General features: G+C 42.4%; 1 protein-coding gene across 11 annotated transcripts in view; it reads left to right on the forward strand.

Annotated features, from left to right (window-relative positions):
* The window catches only part of MLIP (muscular LMNA interacting protein), a 1,868,253-nt gene extending 1,849,301 nt beyond the window's left edge, over nucleotides 1–18,952 (forward strand). For all 11 annotated transcript variants that reach the window (XM_078647952.1, XM_078647955.1, XM_078647953.1 and 8 more), the window contains one exon: nucleotides 17,363–18,952. The gene's annotated coding sequence lies outside the window, so the exon portion shown is untranslated. The remainder of the gene's footprint in view (nucleotides 1–17,362) is intronic.
* The last annotated feature ends 2,087 nt before the right edge of the window (nucleotides 18,953–21,039 follow it).

Raw genomic sequence — 21,039 nt, forward strand, 5'->3', positions numbered from 1 at the left:
TGAGTGATTAAAAATGTTTTAGTGAATGTGTGGGTATCATCTGTCAGTTGGTGTGTAACTGGCTGCATGGGTTGATGAGTAGGTACATGAATGTCTTTATGGGTTATTGATTAGTTGTCTGAGGACCTGTATGGGTACCTGATTGTCTTTGTGGGTGGGTGGGGGGCTGTGTTACTCCCTGCTTGGATGTATGAGTGGGTGAATCCATGGGTATAGGAGTTAAATAGTGTATTTGTGAGGGGCAATATGGTTGAGTGAGGTTGTATATGGCTGTGTCGTGAGTGTTTGGATATTTCAGTGGGTGAGTAACTGCATGTGTGAAAGGCAGTATATGTGAGTGTTGAAGTATATAAGTGACTGTATGTGTAAGTGAGTGAGTGTTAGAGTGGCTAAATGGGAGAGTGTGTGCTGTCTCATTGATTGTAGAAGAGAATAAATATGTGTTGTTATCTGCAAGTGAGGTGATGTGTGTATAATTGTGTAGGTGAGTAAATGGTAGTGTGATTGATTTTTTGGATAACTGACTAGGTGTGTGAGTAACTCTATGGGTGAGTGGCAGTGCGTGAGTGTCTGTATGGGTGTATGAGTGCATATATCAGTGGCTGTATTGATGACTACCTGCGTGTATGAGTGACTGTAGGGGTGAGTCGATGTGTGTATAGACCTAGGAATCAGTGAGTGGGTATGTACTAACTTTTATTGATGTGTCTATGGTTTTGAGAATGGTAGTGTGTATATGAAAGGTTATATTAAGGTGTGAGGAGGTGCATCAGATATTAAGTGGATGTTATCAGTGAAGTCATCAGTGATGTCATTTGAGACGTTATCAGCAGTGCATTGTGGGTACGCAAGTTATAGGTAACTCAGCTAACTATAACCAACAAATTTCTGCCTTACTATAAAGTCCCTGAAACCCATGTTTTTGTCAGTGAATATATATATGAATATATATATATATATATATATATATATATATATATATATGACCACCTACTGGCTCTTGCAAGTTTCCATAGGAAAAGTATTTATTGCCTTGCCTATATCTTTAGTGCTGTTTGCCGAATCTTCACAACATGTTTCCAAAAAGGTGCAATATTGATTCTAACTGTGCATGGAACGTTTCGGGGTGATCCGTCAAACAGGGGGCTGAGAAATATTGGGGGTTAAAAAGTATATTTCCCCTGTTAATTCCTATAGGAATTTCAAGCATGACTACAGCCCAATTCACTATACGGAATGACACCAAATTTGGCAGAAAGCTTGCTGTTGGTCCTGAAAGATTCTTTTTGTTATTTGGTGTAAATTTGTTCAGCAGTATTAGAGTTATTAAAAGAAATCCATATTTGTATGTCTAGGGAAGCGAACCGTCCTCAACCCTTCCGATCTCGTGCAGAGATCTGATTTGCTGCCAACTCTTCAACTAGGAAGTGTTTTCAGCCATCTTGCGACACCCTGACCCCCTAGATCACCCTGCCAGGGCAAAAAAGCCTTTAAGAAAACAAACATTGTGCAGCGAAATTGCAACAAAGTCATTATCATCATAATAAACCTTATTTGATTTATCAAAATAGACCATAAAAGTACAAAGAAAGGAACAATATTACAATATAATAAATAACAATATATTTTCCATTACATTATAAACATTCTTCATAAAATAATGATATTAAATCTTTCATCGCACCCCTTTCTAAGACATCCTAGTAATAGTTTTACAGTTGGAGCTAAGGTCTGAAGGGAAGGAGAAAAAAACAAAACCTCAACTAAGGGTCTGCTATGCATTCCTACTTGTCTACAATTCTCTTAAGCTCATCAATCTTCATTTGAATCTATGTACATTGTTTACAGCCAAAAAGGAAAGCAATAATATATTATGGCAAAACCACTCAGTCTACAGCATGTAAAAGACCAATAGAGGTACAGGTCGTTTCCCGTATCCCATAATTTACAAAAATAATGTGCCGGGCTATGTCCCAAAAAAGTAGAGCAGGAGTGGGTTAAGATCTAAATGCCTTTAGCGATGCAGGTCATAGGCGCCAGCGCCCTAGATTATAGGAATAATAGAGTGGGCTATGACACAAACTAAAGCAATCATATATAACAGTCACCACAATTCCTTAGTAGCCACAGCCATATAGGTTAGTCACAAACAGATCTAAGCCTAACTGCTGATCTCAAGAAACTAAGGACATATAGCAAAGAATTACTAGAGAGCATTTGTAAAAAAAATAAACGCATGTGTAAACTGTCTAAAGGTTGCTTTCTTTAAAATAGGAATGAGGAAAGCCTTTCTAGGTACCTCATAAAAACTGCAAAACATAAAAAAGGCATCATGTCCTGTGGAGACTTCCTGTCACAGCCACAGGGCCCTTCCTTTGTCCCCTATGTGCCCGGGCAGGCCAGCAGATAATGAAAAAGGTCCAAGCGGAACCTAGTCAGTAAAAATTGGTCATGAGTACTTTTAAGCCATAGAAGATAGGGCTAAGTTGATGGCACATATTTAAATAAAAAGTACTTAGACATACAGGGCTTCCTCCGCACCCCTTCTTCCCCAACCAGCTGCTGTTTTTTAAACAAATTTTCCTTCACCAAGTACTCACCTCTTCTGCACATACTCTCTGGGCTGATCAATTGGTAGACCCTTCCCAAATCTGTGAGACCATTCCTGACATACCTGAGCCTGGGAATACAGTAATAATGATCCAGAGAATGGTAGTCAGTTAAAATACCCTTGCTTACAGCCATTCCCTCCTTGAGCCATACGTTTATACTCAATGATAGGGTGCGGTAATATAGCAATTTACAAAGAAAGACCATCCCCAGTTCTTTCTGGACTTCAATAGAGGTGATACTCTGTAGTAGGCATAAAAGCTTCTGTTATGTCCCAGGGTGCCTATCCCCGGGACATAGCTGTTTCCTTTTGCTTGGCAGGAGCTGTGACAGCTCCTGTGAGCAAACATAAGACTGCTCCCAGAAAGTGGGAGCTGTCAAGTGCAGATATGGGGGCAGGGAAACAGATGAAAAGACTGCTCTTGCACATGGAGGGTTGTATTTCTAGTTGCTCAATGTGTGCAAGAGCAATGCTGACTCCCAAGTAAGGTAGGGAGCCTGCTGGGATCGCGGGGTCCTTGCCACTCCCCCCGTCATCCCCAACATGCACACTGGATAGTCTAGGTGGGCTCCAGGGCACCCAGGGAGACATGGCCAGGCCCCGGGGGGATGGAGTCCCCAGGGTCGAAATCAGATGGAGGAGGGGTTTCCCCTCCCCATTATCTATTGCCTGGTCATTTTGACCCTAATGCTCATTTCACAGGAAATAAACCTTAACGGGAAGCACTGGCAAATATAAATGTAGCATGTGTCCTTGTTGAAACTCAACTTCTGTAAAGGACAAATGATACTAACTCCTGGGCTGTGAATGATAATATGGATGAATAAATGGGTGTTTGATTACCTGTATGAGTCATTAAATTGATGTGTGAGTAGCTGTATGGGTGAGTGGCTATGTTAGTGGCTGTATGGGTGGGTATGTTAGTGGCTGTAAGGGTGTGTGAGTGGCTGTGTGAATGAATGTATGGGTGAGGGACATGGTGTGTAAGTGGTTGTATGGGTGAGTGAGTGTCTCTTCAAGTGAGTGTTTTGCTAACTGAGTGGGTGTGGGAGTGGCTGTATTGGAGAGTGACTGTATGAGTGGCTGAATGGGTGTGTGAGTAGATGTGAGTATATCTGTTGAGAGGCTGTATGGGTGAGTGACTGGGTGTGTGAGTGGCTGGATGTATGAATGGATGAATAAGTTGGAGTGGTAGCAGCTGTATTGCTATATGAGGGGCTGTGTCAGTGAGTTTATGGGTGAGTGAGTGGCTGTGTGACTAGGTGTATCAGTAAGAGAGTGACTGTGTGTGTGAGTGAGTGTGTGTGTGTGTGTGTGCACTGTGAATGAGTACGTGGGCTTATGAGTGGGGTGTGGGTAGGTCAGTGGGTGCTTGGGAGGTTGTGTGGGGTGTGAGTGGGTGTGTGAGTGTTTTTGTCAATGATGTCATCAGTAATGTCATTTGAGATGTCATCAGTGATGTCAATGACCATGTCATCAGTGATGTAATGTGAAAAGTCATAGGCAGTACATTGCAGGGGCATAAGTTATAATTAGCTCAGTAGAATTTCACTGGTTTTGTATGAGTGAAATTTCAGTCTAACTATAATGCCCCTTTTCAGTGTATATGTATCTCCATTAGGCCTGGGCGGTAAATTCCGTTCCGCTCGCGGAATTTGGGTAATTTTGCGTTCCGCGGAGAACTCTGCATTCCTCGACTTCGCGAAATGTTTTGCTTGTTTGCGTTCTCAAATGCGTGTTTGCAAGATATTTCCCCCGAGCCTTCAAACAGCGATTGCGAACAGTAAAAATGCATTGCGAACAAGCAGTTCTGCGTGTTTGTGGAATTTCTGCGTGTTCGCGGAGATTTTTACCGTTTCGCAGAGATTTGCGTAACGCGATTACGCAAATTCTGGCCACCCCTAATCTCCTTGTTAATTTCTTAGGCATGGCTACAGTATGACCTGCTAAATGGAATTACACAAAAGTTGGCAAAAAGGTAGCGCTTGGTCCAGAAAGCGACCTTTTTGTTAAATGGTGTAAATCCATTCAGGAGTTGCTGAGAAATGTAATGATTTCTCAGATGTACAACTTTGGCTTCTGTGGATCTGTGACCCCTCCCAATCTTGTGCCTGAGATCTGATTGGCTGCCAACACTTCAAACCAGGAATTGTTGACATCCATCTTGTGACTCGGTTGAACTGAGTCACATGAAATAACGTAAAAAAAAAGATAAGGGGGCAGGGTAGAAAAACCCTAACCGCCTGGGCATCTGGACCTTTACCCTCCCCCACCCCAAATTGACTAAAATGCGCCCCCCCCCCCACTGCAGCCCAGGGTACCGCTACCTCCCCAGGGCAACTCTTAATTGAATTATATATGAGGGCCGCGCTGCCCCAACAGCCCCAGGGACCACCACCTCCCTGGGACTTAATAAATATTAGCGGGGGCCGTAGATGGCCCTGGGGACCACCTCCCCCAGTGCCAGGGTCAGCAATGTCCTCTGGTGCCTACCCCAAGACAGTGCAGTTCGTACTTGGCTTGGTGGGAGAACTGCTTGTGGCAGGGGGGCCTTGAATCTCCTCTGCAGTCCCCAACAAGAGGTCATGCCCCAGGGTATGGGGTCCACAGGCAATGTCAGGGTCAGAGGGTCTTGCTGCTTCAGGTTGGTTCAGTTGAATAGCCAGGTCTTGAGTCCTTTCCTGAATTCTAGAAGAGGGGCTGAGATCAGAAGTTGAAGGGGGAGCTTGTTCCAGGACTTAGCAGTGAGGTAGGAGAAAGAGCTCTTCCGCTATTGATTCGGCGGATGAGGGTGTGAGGGAGAGGGAGGCAAAGCACAGGTGTCTGAAGTGTTGGTAGAAGTTCATGTGGTGGTTGATGTAAGCTGGTCCTTGATTGTGAAGGACTTTGTAGGTATAGAAGTTGATCCATGTAAGGGCATCTCTTTGGATTCCGATCTGATGATGTCTCTTGATAAGGGTGTGGTGGGATATGGTGTTGAATGCCGCTATGAGGTCAAGGAGGATCAGGGCTGCAGTTTATCCCCGGTCAAGGAGGGTTCTGATGTGGTTGATGGCAGTGATCAGGGCGGTTTGGTGCTGATGTGCCGTCGGTTGGCAGTTGAGGCCTTTTTCGTGGACTTTGGCTGGAAAGGGGAGCAGAGAGATGGGATGGTGGTTCTTGAGTTTGCTGGGGTCAGTGGACGTTTTTTTGAGAAGGGGTTTGATTCAGTGTGCTTCCAATCTTCGGGGAAGGCAGATGCTGTGATGTATGCAATGAAAATGGCAGTAAGCTCATTGCTGATCTTCTTGCTCCCATGATTGAAAATGTGGTGGGGACAAGGGTCCTTGGGTGCTCCTGAGGAGACAGAGTTCATGATGGCTATGGTGTTGTTTGTGGTGAGCTGGTCCCATGTTGTGAGTAGAGGGTAAGGATTTGCATCTTTAAGAGCGAGGAGGCTGTAGGAGTCGGAGGGGTGTGTTGGGGTGTGAAGTTTTTGTAGATAGTGGAGATCTTGTCATGGAAGCAGGGCTGCCAGGGTTTTGCAAAGTTCCTGAGAAAGAGTGATGATGCTTTTGGAGGCTGAGGAGCTGGAGAACTCTCTGACTATTTGAAGAGTACTTTGCTGTGATTAGAACTAGCTTCGATGCATTCAGCCAGGGTGTTGCTTTTCATCTCTTTTAGGAGTTGGTGTTATTGATTTAGGGATGTTTTGGAGGTGGCTCGGTCTGTGGTCTCCTTGCTGGTTCACCATTTCCTTTCTTGTCCCTTTCAGTTGCGTTTCGTGGTTCTCAGTTTTGTGATGTACCACCTGGCCTGCTTTGTGGATCTCTTGAGTTGGGTGTGCTTGAAATGGTCAACTCTGTCAGCACAGTTGGTGATTCAAGATAAGGAGTTCTTTATGGTCTGTTCCAAGTTGGTTGCGGGGTCATGTTGGGAGGTATTAAGGGCGTCAATCCACACTCTTTCTGTCACTTTGTTCCAGCTGTGGTGTGAGGTGCTGGGCAGTTTGGTGGCAGTGCCAGGTGATCCTCTGATGGTCAAGTGGACATTGGCATGGTCTGTCCAGGTGAGCTCAGTGACATGACTGTAGTCAATTAAAAAAAAAATCATTAGTAGCAAGACGTTGAAGAAAGTAAAGTGCATGTGTGTATTGTCTTATGGAATGTTTAATCAAAAGGGATTTGATAGTGCAAGATTGGGGTTTGGAATAAATACTAAAGAAGAACATATGTAAAGTGCTTTGTGGGGAGACCTGATTTCACTATTGCACATAAAGACTGAAAAACAACTAGGGAGGGCAATGAAAATCTTTCAGGAATAATAAAGTTGGAGTGGAATGACTGTTGTGACAAATGCAAAGTGCAAAAGACAGTGCCATATATATTTTAACAGGTAACATAATAAAACAAGTGACTGACTAGCAATGAGAAGCGTCTAATACAAAGAAAAAATTACATAAAATAGCTTGTTTTCATCTTGATCGGGTTTCATTTTGATTTAACTAAAATAAACGTGATACTTTGCCTTCTGACAGGTGGTTGTCATCCAGTTGGGGGAATATAATTCCAGACAATAGATGCCTCATTAGCCACACCAGTGTACATTCTGGCAAGTTGGTGGTTCTAATAATTGCATCCATGGGGATGTACACAGAATATGATACGTTATTTTAGCACTCCAGCTTCAAATAGGAAAAGCGAGTAGCTTTCTAACCCAAATCGTCCGCTTCACTGATTAATTTATTGATTTGCTTCTGATAGAGCGCACGTACGACATCAGGCTTCACCATCAGCTAATTGAAACCCTCTAAATCGCGTTATGGATAGGCTTCTAAAAATAACATAGTAGCAGAATTTGAAACAACCTCACAAATTACATTGCTTTGCAAAAATATATTTTCCTGCTGAAATGCTATTTGGAAAAGTGTAAATTCAAATGGAATCATCTGAGTATAATTTGATATATTTGCGCTGCCTGGCTACATAAACACATTTTCCTGTGCAATTCCGTTTAAAGATGAGGTAAAATTGATTGATACAATGTTCTTGGTTTTACTTGGTTCTTGGTTTGAAGCATAAATAATGTGTTTTTTTAATAATTGTTAAAAAAAAAACGTAGTTCAGCAATCGCAGTGCCCGGCTGTAAGCAATTACAACATTCAGCTCTAATTGAAGCATTTCATTGCTGAAAGCAGGTTCTCCGGCTTGAAAATTAAACGCGTTTTGGTTTTGAAAAAATATTCTTTTTAATTGAAAGAGGCGTTATGTTCTTTGATAATTGTATGCTGAATGTCACGAAAATAAACAGAATGGTTCGCTGGCACGGAAATATCCTTGTATACGGCATGTTTTATGAATTCCAAAATGCGAATGTTTTATTTTTTGGAACAATAAAGTTGATCTTTATACATTAATGTAATTTCATGTTCTAGAGGTGCTTATAGATTAGAACTGTATTTAAAAATAGTTAATTTTGTTAATGTTTCAAAGTGACTCTTTTAATGTGTTGCATTTGTATTGCTTTAAATAAATTATATAAATATGTTTTGATGGTTGTCATATACGAATTCCGACTCAGACAACCCTTTCATCAAATTAGACTCTAACACAGCAAAAAATGAATATCAGAAAACCAGTTAACTCCCTGTTGAAATACATCAAACTGTGTTATTTACTTCCCAATTTTAACAATTGTTAGGGATGAAATAGTAGAATATATGATCAGAGGCGCAACTAGACGCAAATTTCGGGCGGGGGGCTAGGAAAAAAATTCGGGGGGGGGGGGGCTGAATATTTAAGCATTAGGCAGAGTGGAGCTGCAGGTGCTCTTAGAAGGGGTGAAACAACAGCAAGGCCTCATTAACATGCGAATGGTCTTTTAAAGACCTGTGAAGTGCTCGGGTGCGGCTGTGTGTGTGCCTGGGAAGCTGTCTCGCTGCCACACACAACAGGGGGGAGGGGAGGCTGTAGCCCTTTGAGTTCAATGGGTGTTGCGCGCCTGTATATGATCCAGTAGGATAATCCTCGCCTCTTTGGCTTTACCACATTAACTGCCAGAGTGTTTTAACACCTCTGTGCGTGTGCATTTAAAAAAAAATTGCAGTAGGTTTTTAAGCACTTATATCTCTTTCGTCTTTGGGTACACTCTTACAAGCTTGTTTAAGATCAAAACTGGCAAGGCTCCACAATATTTGAATGCCATTGTTCAACCATATGTTACTTTTCGCCCCCTCCGTTCTGCCAATCAAGCTAAATTCTCGGTTCCGAGGCACAGATTGTCCCTGATAGACGACCAATCATTTTTTTGCCTGGGCCCCACCCTGTGGTACTCCCTTCCCCTACCACTAAGGAACGAGACCATCTTTGCCCAATTTCTCAGGTACTTGAAAACCTGGCTATTTAATCAATAGGCTCTTCCTTTTTTCTTCTTGGGAATCTTTCAGGCGGTGCCGGGAAACCTTTGGGTAGCTGTGCGCCTAATACAACTTAAAATAACATACAATAACATACAATATTTTTGTACATTCAGGGCTATATTTTGGTGCAAAGCATGTATCAATACCTCAATACAACCTGAAGATGTAGGACAATGTCCTTTTTTGCCTGGTCACTCCTATTTTTTGCTAGATGTATTGTTGGTTTTTGGACTCTGCTTACTGGGGCACTGCTGTTCAGTGAAACATGTTGAATTGGCCATACTACAAACTGGTATATTTAGCTTATAAATTCTACCCTAATATATAGTACAAAGTGTAACCAGGACCTGTAAGTAAAATATCATTGGGGACTACGACTCACAATGTGCCACCACTAGAGTGATAGTGCAAAACATGACAACAGGCTTACTACTTTAGCTTGTCTGTGCAGTTTTAAAACTGAAAATTCAGCCTGTCAAAGTAACCCCTTTTGACAGGCCTAAACCCTCCTTTTAAATATGAATAGGTCACCCTTAAGTAGGCCTTAATAGCCAATAGGTCAGAGTGTATTGTACTTAAAAGTAGAACATGTGTAGGTTTATTGTTAAACATATCCTTACAGTGACAATGCCCTAAAAGGTATTTTCGCTATTCCATAGGAAAGCACTGGGATACATTATTAATGTTAATCAATCTATCTCTGCCTAGGAATCAGCTAAAAAGTAAATTCTTGGACATTTTAAAATATTTGTTAGACACCTAGGGCTAGATGTAGGTAATTCTATTTTACCGACTCATAAATACCGAATTTTACCGATTCGGTATTTATGAATCGGTAAAATAGAAGTACCGAGATGTAGGTAAATCCAGATGTGGATTTACCGAATCTTTAAAAGTCGGTATTTACCGATTCGGTAAATACCGACCGGTAATGCCCCATTCATTCCTATGGGCTTTGAAGCCCATAGGAATGAATGGGGCATTACCGGTCGGTATTTACCGAATCTGTAAATACCGATTTTGACAAGGGTGCAGGGGGTGTCACTTTGACACCCTCTAGCACCCCCAAAAAAGGTTCGGGGGCCATGTGGCAGGCATACCTGCCCTAAGGGCAGGTCTGCCTGTCATATGGCACAGGTGTGCATGCACACATGTGCATGCACACCTGAATCGGTATTTTACCATCAAATTGAATTTGATGGTAAAATACCGAATTTGTAGGGCTTGTGGGACTCAGAAGAGTCCCACCTACATCTCAATTTTACCGATTCTGTAAAAATACCGGTCGGTAAATTTACCGACCGGTATATTTACCGAATCGGTAAAATTACCGAAATGGCCTGTTTCCTGCCCCCTACATCTCAAAAGCCAAATACCGGTCGGTAACGGCCGAATTCGGCCGTTACCAACCGGTATTTGGCTACCTACATCTGGCCCCTAATGTATTGGTAAAATTTGCACTAACTATTTTATAAAAGGTACCTTTTACTTGATAAAAGCCCTTAGAAGCCCATTGGTATAAGCTTCCAACTATCACACAGCCCTGAATAGCTTGTTAATGAGGTGTGAACTTGATCCCAGAGCTGAGACAAAGGCCTTGAATGTGGGGAGGTATTCTGTTCCTCTAACTGGGTGATCATTTGGGCAGTGGCCAGGAACTTAGTTTTCTTTAAAGAGGCTTTTCCTCTCAATGGCAGATGCAGCTAAAACCTACGTGCCCAATCCTTTCTCTCCCTAGTCAGCCAGGCACCAATCCCAGTGGGAGAGGAACTGCCCCGAGAACCAGTTTTGAGTGACCGTAGAGGAGGGGTCGTTCATTTACCTTGCCACACCTCTAGGGTGGTCACAGGTGCTGTGCACATAGGAGTTTTGACTCTGCCACGTTGGAATTAAGTCAAGACAGGCATTGTGGGATTGTTTGCAATAGAGCACTCATGAACTGCTGCAAAAGTGGGTACGGTTACCCCTGTCAACTTTTCCTACTTGATTAGGAAGGGCCAGGAGTCACCCCCATCCACAGGCCAATGCTGGGCATAAATGTGGTGCACCTAGGGACCCTCATTGAACACTCCTGGACTTTGGAAGGCAGAAGAAGGTCTGCTCGTGCTGTTCAGAACAGTGAGCAGGTGGGGCCTTCTCCCTCTTGTACCCAGGACAAGGAAGTGAACTCTAAGGGGAGGTTGGCTGACCTCCTGTTAACCTACAGGGACACAAATGCTACAAGAAGCCAATTTTGCAGAAAGAGACCAGCTGGCCAGTTCCAACTGGGCTTTACCTGTGCCCTGCTGGGGGCTTCTGCTAGAGTGGGTCCTGCTCTCTAAGGGCTGCTCCTGAGGTCCTGGGACCCATGGCTGGTGTTAGAGTGAACTTCTGCTGCCTAAATCCTAAAACCTGAGAGCATTCTACAAACTTTCCATCAGAGACCAACCTGCCTAGCCGGTCTGATGAAGGTGCATTGCCTCAGCGCCTGTCTTCACAGTAGCTCCCACTATGTTCTTCTCCTGGTGCCATAATCCATCAAGGTAAACCTCTTCAGTGCCAAACTGCAGCTTCATCAGCCGCATTGTTAAAGGAGAAGTGAATGACGTTGGAGACCTCTGGGGCACTAAAGCTTGAGTTTCACCCCTGGAGCTTTATTCTCAAGTTTCGCCAAGGCTCCATCCTGATGCCAGAATTCGCCAATATCTAGCCCATTCTCTCAACGCCAGCCCCAACGCCTGCTTCACTGAAGACTGTTGACACTGGGAGTAACAGCAACTTTTCCACTGAGACAAACCTGGTCCCAGTATCTGATATGTGTTCTTCCACAGTCAGCCTCTTTTTTTAATTTAAAACATTAAAAATTCATATCTTCGGTTCCTATTTGGAATTTTGTTGTTTTGGTGTCATTCTGTTCATTAAAATATTCTCTATTATTACAATTAGGAGTAGGATTTTTTATAGTGCAGTGTTTTCCATTGTTTCATTGTTTTGTTACTTCTAAATGCATTACACCTTTTTTTATCTTAAGCCTGTCTGTTATGTGACAGAGCTACCTGGGGTTGAGATCATGCTTAAATTCCTGAAACCTTCATTAGACCTAACAAGAATAGTGACATTATTACCTGTGCTGGATTACCATCCACCCCAGCTAATAATAAACTTTCTCACAGATATATTGCAAAATGTGAAAATATGTGTAGTTGTTTCTTTTAAAAATGTGTTCAATATTATATTGTTTTCCTCAAAATCGCATAAGTTAATCCTGTAATGCTGAGTAAATGGGGCCCTGTATGGCTGGAATCTTACAATTCCACATATGTGTGGATTTCCTAAAGAAGGTAGCTTGCACAAACACATATAAGTTTGGCGCAGGGCACAAAATTGTGGCAGAACCACTGCTTATGATGCAATGTTCATTACATGACAGATATCAAATTCAGGACTATACAGAAAGTATAAAACCTATATCTTTCCTAATTCTCTATGACATATGCACTCTATTGGTGTAAGCCATGACACACTAGCTCTGACTGCCGGCCACATATACACTCAGAACATGGCATTCATCGTGTTTTTAGCATCAGTTCCAAGACAAGCTCATTCCTTCCATTCTACCTCACGACGGTCAAATACCTCAAAAACCTGATTCCCATGTATGCTCCTTTTGGACTTCTGACCATGGGGGTAAAAAACATATATGAGTTTTCTATGGGTTCCTAGTGCCCACATGTAATAATATTGGTGCAGTTAATTTTGGAAATTCAGAAAGCAGCTGCACGTGGAATGCTGATTTAGGGTACCTGTCTGTTAGTCACATATATTGTTCCTTAACAGTATGAAAACACACCTTACATTTTTATATCTACACATCCTACGGTTTCTGTTGCAGGGTGTCTGACCTCGTTCATCAAGACTCACTCACCAGAACTGAACATGGTATTTGCCTGCAGTTTCCCTTGGGCAGAAACCTATTCCAGCTGATGCATGACCTCCAGATTTGTTCATCTGGGTCTCCTGAATGTGATGGTATCAGCATTATATGTGCTTTCTCTGGGTTCCGGGTGCTCATAGACAATAAACTGGGTACAGGGCAAGTGAAATTCCAGTGTAATGTACCTGTCTTGTGATCACAAATATTACCCAATACCACGATAATTTATTTTTATATTTACACATTGTACGTTTTCTATCATTGAGTATGAGGCCTCCCAAACGTTTGTCTGGTCAGGAGATCATGCTGAACATGATGTCAGATTTTTAAAATTTTTTCAAATCATGGCAATTCTCTCCAGTCTCCTTTGGGTAGGAACATATCCCTGCCAACACTTGATCATAGCTTTGTAACTCTGGGTTGCCAAATGAAAATTCTTCCCAAATGAATCTCAGGAGGCTTCTGGTGCCAGTAGGAGCAATGACCATGGGAGTGCCTAGCAACAAATTTCCAGGAGGCACTCCTGTTTACACAAGCTCAATAGATTATTGATTATGAAAATCGATCACTATAAACTGTTTATTTTGTGGAAGATTATTTCGGCAGCCATATTTGAGATGTTTTAGCATTAGGAATGGTGCACTGTAGTGTCTAATCTGTCAATAGAAAGCAATTTGTCCTGACTGGAGAAGGTTAATGTTTGACTTTTGGCAGGTTCACCCCGAAACGTTTTGCTTTTTCCTAGCCTGTTTCTGTAACCTGGTGTTGGTCATTTTAGACCTCTGCGCACGTTTTCACTGTGGTCCAGTGTAAAGTGCGTGCGCTCTCTGTGTATGTGCGGTGAGGGTGGCCTGCCTTTCCGTAGAAATGCATGGGGATATGTGTATCCATGGAAGTTCCGGATGTGCGGGGAGTGCAAGGTCGAGTTTGGTATGTGCAAACTTGTGAGATTAAATGCTGTGCCATGATGTGTGCACATTTATTGTGTCTAGTAGAGAAGCGCCACTTTTAGAAGTTGGCATGTCTGTGCAGCGAATGTGAATTGACTGTCTGACTTGTGATTGGCTGGAGCTGGCAGGTGTGCTTGGCTCCAGGAGCCGGGATGGGTCTGCCCGGTGGTGAATGGAGAGTTCTGCATGTTGATGGGAGGGAGGAGTGCACCTGGGACCTGAATAGGGCTAGGCCTTCTCTCCACAATGCTGGCTCCACCCCCTGTGGTGTGTCTGATATCCCTGACCCACCCTGTGAAGAGGCAGAGGGGCTGAACAAAACAAAGTGCTCCAGAACCAGTTGCATCTGGTTCGCCCCTTGCCTGCACCTTTGGAAACAAAGGATATGTGTGTATAAAAGGAGGGGCTGTGACCCCATGTTTCTGTTACGCTTTGGGATCCGGATTGCTGCAGGGCGTGCTGCTGCTGGGGCCCAGGAGGACTTGCCCGGAGGTCTGCCACCCTTGGCCCAGCTATGCCCTGGAACCTTTTGCCTGTGTCTACTTGTTTACAAACTTCTGGGACCTTTGGCTTGGTGCTCTTTACTCCAGGCTTTTTGCTTTGCCTAACGCCTTGGGAGCAGTACATTTGATTTTTATACCAGGAGGAGCGCGGGGGCTCCGCAGCGCTCAGCTGCCATCTTGTGCCCTAGAGGGATTTCCCCGGCATGTCAACTTATATGCGTGTAAGCTTGCAGGTGCCCACCCTGCATTATAGTGCTGCTTATTTTTCATGTTGTGCGCGGGTGCCCACCCTGCGACTTTGCCGTGATTAGAGCTCAAGGGGGCCCACCCCGCTGTTTATTTTTACAATGACGGGAGCCTACCCCGTATTTCCGCCGAAGCACGGAAGTTGCTGCTGCGTCCGTGGCCCGCCTGACTGGGGGCGGGGCCGCCGGACAGAAGAGGAGGTGCGGCAGGAAGTTGTGGTGCGTGCGAGGAGGACGTGAGCCTACCCCACCTCCTCGAGTGCCGGTCGTGTCCCGGGGCTCCCAGGAGGGGGCCTCGGTGAAGAGGGAAGGCGGGGCTCCCAGGAGCAAAGGGAAGCCCGCGCCGTGAGGGAGATGCCGGATGATTAACCCCGCGAGGCTCTCGTAAGAGAGAGAACCCGCCCACTGCTACCACCGGGAGGAGTCCCCCGAGAACAGCCCGGTGAGTTGGCAAGGGCTGGGGGGGCTCCAGGGGTGCATTGATGGTGCCGAATCCAGCCAGCAGCAACCCTGCAGACGGCGCCGGAGAGAGAGCATCCAAGTAAGAGGGGGTTGTCCCTATTCGCTTCCCAAGCGGCCCCACTTGGCAGTTGGCCGCTCCCACGGTGCTGTCAGTATTTGTTCAAAGAGCCCGTGTGGCTCTAAACTGGTCATGTTTTGTTTGAAGGGCCCCAGTGAGGGTCCCCAGGCTCGGTGGTGCCTGTTTTGTTTAATTGTTTCCCAGCGGCGCCGCAGTCGCGAACCGCTGCAACGTTCCAGGAATATTTGTTTCCCGGATCAAAGGGGCCCGTGGTTGCCCCAGTAATGACCGATTTATTGCCAGAGCCTGAGGGCTCCAACACTGTGCATATTTATTTACTGAGCCCCGTGAGGCTCCAACGTTTTGCACAATTGGTTTAAAGGGCCCCTGAGAACCCATGACCCATTTGAGTGTTTCACAGCTGCCCAGCAAGTAGTGGGCAGCTGCAACGTTTATGCATTTCTCTCAGGGGACATGTCTTTGTGAATCTGGGAGTGAGACGCACTCCTTCGCCCTACCTTGGCCTTCCACAGCTGCGTAGCACTTAGTGCCAGCTGCAGCGTCTAGGCCTCCCAGTGATTGTTCTCAGCTGCCCAGCAAGTAGTGGGCAGCTGCAACGTTTAGGTTTACGCAGATGGCGCACCCCTGCGCCCTGACATTCTGGACACGGGGCATTTGAGCGCCTTTGGAGATGGCCAGTTGGCCAGCGGGGCTGGTAGATGTATAGGGCGCAAGGCCCTAATGTGATTAATGTGCTCATGCAAAGTGGTGCTAGGAAATGTAATGCATTTACTATGTTTTACTCACCCTCTTTTGATACCTCTACATTTGGTTTATGATTGTGAGTGTGCTTTGCATTTCATGTGATTATACTAGTGAGATTAGGTTTCACTCTGTGATTTACGCCCCTAAATGTGAGTTATACTTAGGAGGTAGGGTCTAATGTGTTTAGACTAGTGAGGAGATTGCATAATGTGTTTATGCTGGTGAGGTTGGCGCAGGATGTAATTCGCGCCTGATGTGGCTGTGCATAATGTAAAGTTATGTTACAGGTTGAGGTAGAGTACAGTGATTACCAGTGGCTACTGGTTGTAGGTTTATGATCTATTTTTACTTGTACCAATTTCTGCTAAGTGTTGACTCTGACAGTGGCCCACGTGGCCCTGCCCTGTGTAAATAATCCCTTGTGAATATTGCCCGTGCCAGTTGACACAGTGTAGGTTATGTGTTTACCATTCTAATGTGTTATGAGAATACAAAGGCTATTTTTATATAACCTTGAGTGGAGTGACTTTTGTAGTGGGATGTTGTTGCTGTGTGTGTGCGCAAATGCTTTACACATTGCCTCCGGGATAAGCCTGGCTGCTCATGCTATGCTACCAAGGGGGTGAGCAGGGGTTATCTTTGGCGTGTAACTCCCTTGCCCTGACTGAAGTGGTGGTTTCTGCCTGGCTTTGGCGCAAGCCTTAGCCAACCATAAATCCCAGTTCTAACAGTTAAGCTCACTAGAGAATTTGCTTTGCTGTCTTGAAAATTATAACTGAGGCCATAAACCATTTGGAGTGCCTGCTTTCTTGGGAGTGCAGAGGCCTTCAAGTGGTGCAACTGAATTTCTAACATGCATAGCCATTTGTTGAAGATTATAGAGTGTGTTGGTGAGTTCCAGATAAACCGCTCCGGGTTGTAATTGTTGAGTATGTCTGCAACGTTGAAGAGGTCTCTTAAAAATCAATGTACATTTTTCCCAGTGATTATTTTGCTTGCAAAATGTTATTGTAAATCATATTTATATGTATAAGGCATTCCCCTGCCCATGCTTATGCATGCATGCTTTCTAAATATCTTCAATACGTAATTAAAAATACATAGTGACCTCAAATATGGATTGATTATTTTAGTGATGACAATAGGAGAAAGACTAGTGTGATACCCAAGCAATTAATTGGAAATATATTCTGATGTTCAATATACATGTTCAATAAAACGGCCAACCTTAATGAATGTAAAAAATGTTGCTTGCTTGGTACCTACTAACCGAAAAATCCATAATGACTACCTTATGTATAACGACGTACACCAAAAGGTTAGTCTTGTAGTTCATACTACATTGGTAACTATAAAACCATTTGAAATAGTGATTATGACATTGTGGAACAAGATAGAAAAATCCTATATTATAAAGTTTAGTAAATTAACCATGCATTTCTTGCATTTTCATTGTAGATAACGTCTATCTGAATTTCGCTGTTATCAGTTCGGGGATTTGAAGATTGACGCATAAAAAGCCTTCTCGCTCTGACCTTCAATTGTATGCACTGTTTAATCTTCATACATTTGCAAACAGGAACATGTGCCCGTGCATGTGCTAAATTGAAAATGGGTTCTTTTTAAACATGTTTAATAAAGTTTTTATGATGCTTATCTGCTACTACAGTAACACTTTCCAAAAACAAAAATCTTAGGGCTTTTAAAAGAAGTTAACATGTAATGTATTGTCACAACAGATCTAGTTCCAAATCATTTTCAACAGGTACACCGAAGAAACCTAAATGAAAATAGATAATAAACACATTTACTAATTGTACAAGAAGTATATTTTGATTGATACGTTTTAGTCAATTAAAAATGACTTAATTTGAAATAAATGTGACTTCTTACAGGTTGTGCATGGAAAACCATATTCTGGATGCTGTTGATTTTCATTTTAATTCATTTTCTTGCTATAGTAATTTGTTTTCTTTTTCACTGATATCAAAAATTCTTCTTTAGACCATCTATAAGGCAGATCGTTAGAAACATTACAATCATTTTTTTATATTTATTAACTCAAAGTATTCATCATGCCAAGTTTAGAAATCATGAGCCCGATTTATCAACATTTTACACTGGTACAAATTCACAAAAGTGATGCAAACCAGTGTAAAGTGATGATTTGTTATTCACTTTCTATCTCAAAACCTGTTTTGCGGTGGAAAGATGCCTAACATTAAAACAAAGCTGTGCTTCACTCTGCTTTGCATTACTTTCCTTAAAGAGGAGTACAAGGTGTGATATATGGGTGTTTCCATGTAACTACCAATGGTTTTGGATGCAATGCCCTATCTTCTAACAATTTTAGTGAGGACTTTGTGCCAAAAAAGTATGTCTCCTCAAAGAAGGTTTTCTTTACTCCAAATGTTTCAAACTTTGCATATGTCCTGTACTGTGCAAAACACGTACAAGTAGGAAACATTTAAAAGAGGTCCAAGCATACTATTTTGTACTGGAAGGTACCCTTATAGTTGAAAACCTATGCTACACTCACCCACACACATTTGTGCTATGGTGCAAAGGTTCTTGCAAAGCAACAAGAAAGTGCTCCAGCACTTGGAAAGAGAGCATCAGTACAAATATCTGGATAGATATGGTGCTGTCCATCTCTCCCTTTCATGAATCACAATGCAGAAACTTTGGTTGTTGTGTTGCGTTGTTTGAAGAAATAGTAAGCATATCCCCATGTTTACTTCTCTTTTCAACTGTGCCTTACATTTTTGTGGTACAATGACATTAAGAGTGTCACAGACCAGCAACTGCCTCTTCATATAACCTTGCATATACTCAGCTGGATGTAATTTAATTTAAATATTGTTAAAATAAATATATTTAAGACTAGCAACAACTACATACCTGTGTAATAAACATGATTGTGTTTTAAAATGTTTTCGACTAAGCCTAATACTATGTTCTTTTTGCTTTTAATCTTTGCTATGTTGCCTGAATTTGTTGGCTCACTAACTGTAATTATTCACTGAGTAATAAAATTGTTTTAATGAATCCTTTCTGAATTTTGATATGAATTACTAACTGAACCATTTATTCTTTGTATTATTCCTAACTTTTAGCAAAAATATAATATAGAAACAGAAATGTACTATTGGTTGTAAAAGTAAAACGATTTTCTGAAAATATATATCTCTTTGTATTGATTAGACTTATGAAATCCAAAGAAATTGCATATAATCATTTACTCACCCTGTAGCTAATTACCTGGACATTTATGGAAAGCTCACATTCCTTAACAGGACACTTTTCCAACACTTCAAGTGCTCAAGGACAGAAAAGCAACAGAACCTGTACGGAAAATGAACACAGTTATACAAGGATCATCTTAACAGTCTAGCCAAAATGCTTTCTATCAATGGGAAAGTTTTTCAGCAAGAGGAAATAGATTTTCACATATAGAATTACATTAAAATACCCATATTTTCTAAGTAAAATAAAATAGCTGAATATAAATTAAAAGTCTGGAAAACGAAAATTCATCTCAGGCTCAAAGCAAGTCATTTTAAAAATCGAATTTGGCAGCTTTGTGCCTACTTAACATTCATCTCTCCCACAAATTGTCAAAAATACATTAGGTTAATCAAAAAAGTATGCAACCGCGTGGAGAATATATCTAAAACACTAAGAAAATGTGCATTAAGTCTTTAAATTGATAAATTGGTTCAACTTGGGTATACGCTTAATTTGTTTCTTTTCTCTTTAAACATATCTATATGATTGCCTATCAAATTCACTTTTCAGAACAATGCATTTTTGGAGAACCTAAATATATCATCACAAAAAAATGTAGACTGCGGGATAATGTAGCATGATTGCAGTGAATATTCAATCATATTATGGTTCAGTATTCATTAGTAAATTTAATATCCATACATATATGTCTTTGCTGTATGGATGTAGTCTTAAGCATCATGTTTGCACCAGGGAAGGGACTTTGCAGTTTCTTGATAGACTTCATTCTAGTAGACACCTTCTTTTCTGTCACATCCTTGCCCATGGCTCTTAACTCTGGGATTGTAGTAAGATGCTTTCCTGCTCAGCCTGTCTGGTGATTCCTTTGGTGTTTGAGGCAGCAAGTACTGCCAGGCTCAAGCAAAGTATCTTAATTGAGTAGTAGCCTTTCAATGCCAAGATGATTATGTCCATTGAATTGAATTCTCATTGCTGATTCTTGCTGAAGAAGTTGAGAACACTCATTCTCACATTATTTTGTTCACTCTGCAGCAGCTTTGCTCACCACTGATCTGTGCTGGTATTCCTCAAGTGTTTCTCACAGAGCACAAGAAAGTGGTATCTCTGATATGTTACCGTATTGGATGTTACATATAGAAAGGGGTCCCAGTACATAGAAACTTTAGATCAGAAATACTGAAAAATAAACACAAATACATTTATAGCATAGACACACTTGTTATTTAATCACAGTGTGTGTTCAAGGTACAGAACATAGTGCAGAAAATGATTTTGTCATCATCATAATAAAACAGTGCCCCAAGTAGTGAGAGGGTAAGGAGGGGTGGGTAGTGCAGTGTGAGAAAAGTAGTGTAAGATTTCAACACAATCTACAATGCAATATCAACTTTGAAGCTACGCAAGAGTACATAACTCAACCCTGGCTTCACCTTAGAGCCAGCTACAGATGAATACATACAATGTTCGTATCTCATTTGGTTGAACAACATGCTAAAAACGCCTGTATGAATATCAGGTTAGTTAGTTGCGCAAGTTGTTGAGAAGGTGGAAAATAATTCGACGTTTCGACCCCAAAATAAATGGTAGGTAACCGCTGGCCTTAGAACGGGGTCTTCATCAGGACGTGAGGGGTGTGGCGGGGCAGGCAACCTAAGAAAGATAAAGGGTAATTGGTAAACTAAGAAAATAGGAAAATACAGCCTTAATCTGGTAATATCGTAAAAAGACCAAGGGCATTTACCATGGGGAAGGCATCAAAAGGTTGGGCCGGAGGGCTCTAATCCAGATGGGGCGCAGATTAATCTAAAATTACTAAGAATAACCTGGTATCTGGGAATCACACTAAGGTACAAATCAGACAGAGCACCGGGGTCTCATTCAATAAA

Source organism: Lissotriton helveticus, chromosome 6 (genome assembly GCF_964261635.1).
Source record: "Lissotriton helveticus chromosome 6, aLisHel1.1, whole genome shotgun sequence".
Taxonomy (NCBI): domain Eukaryota; kingdom Metazoa; phylum Chordata; class Amphibia; order Caudata; family Salamandridae; genus Lissotriton; species Lissotriton helveticus.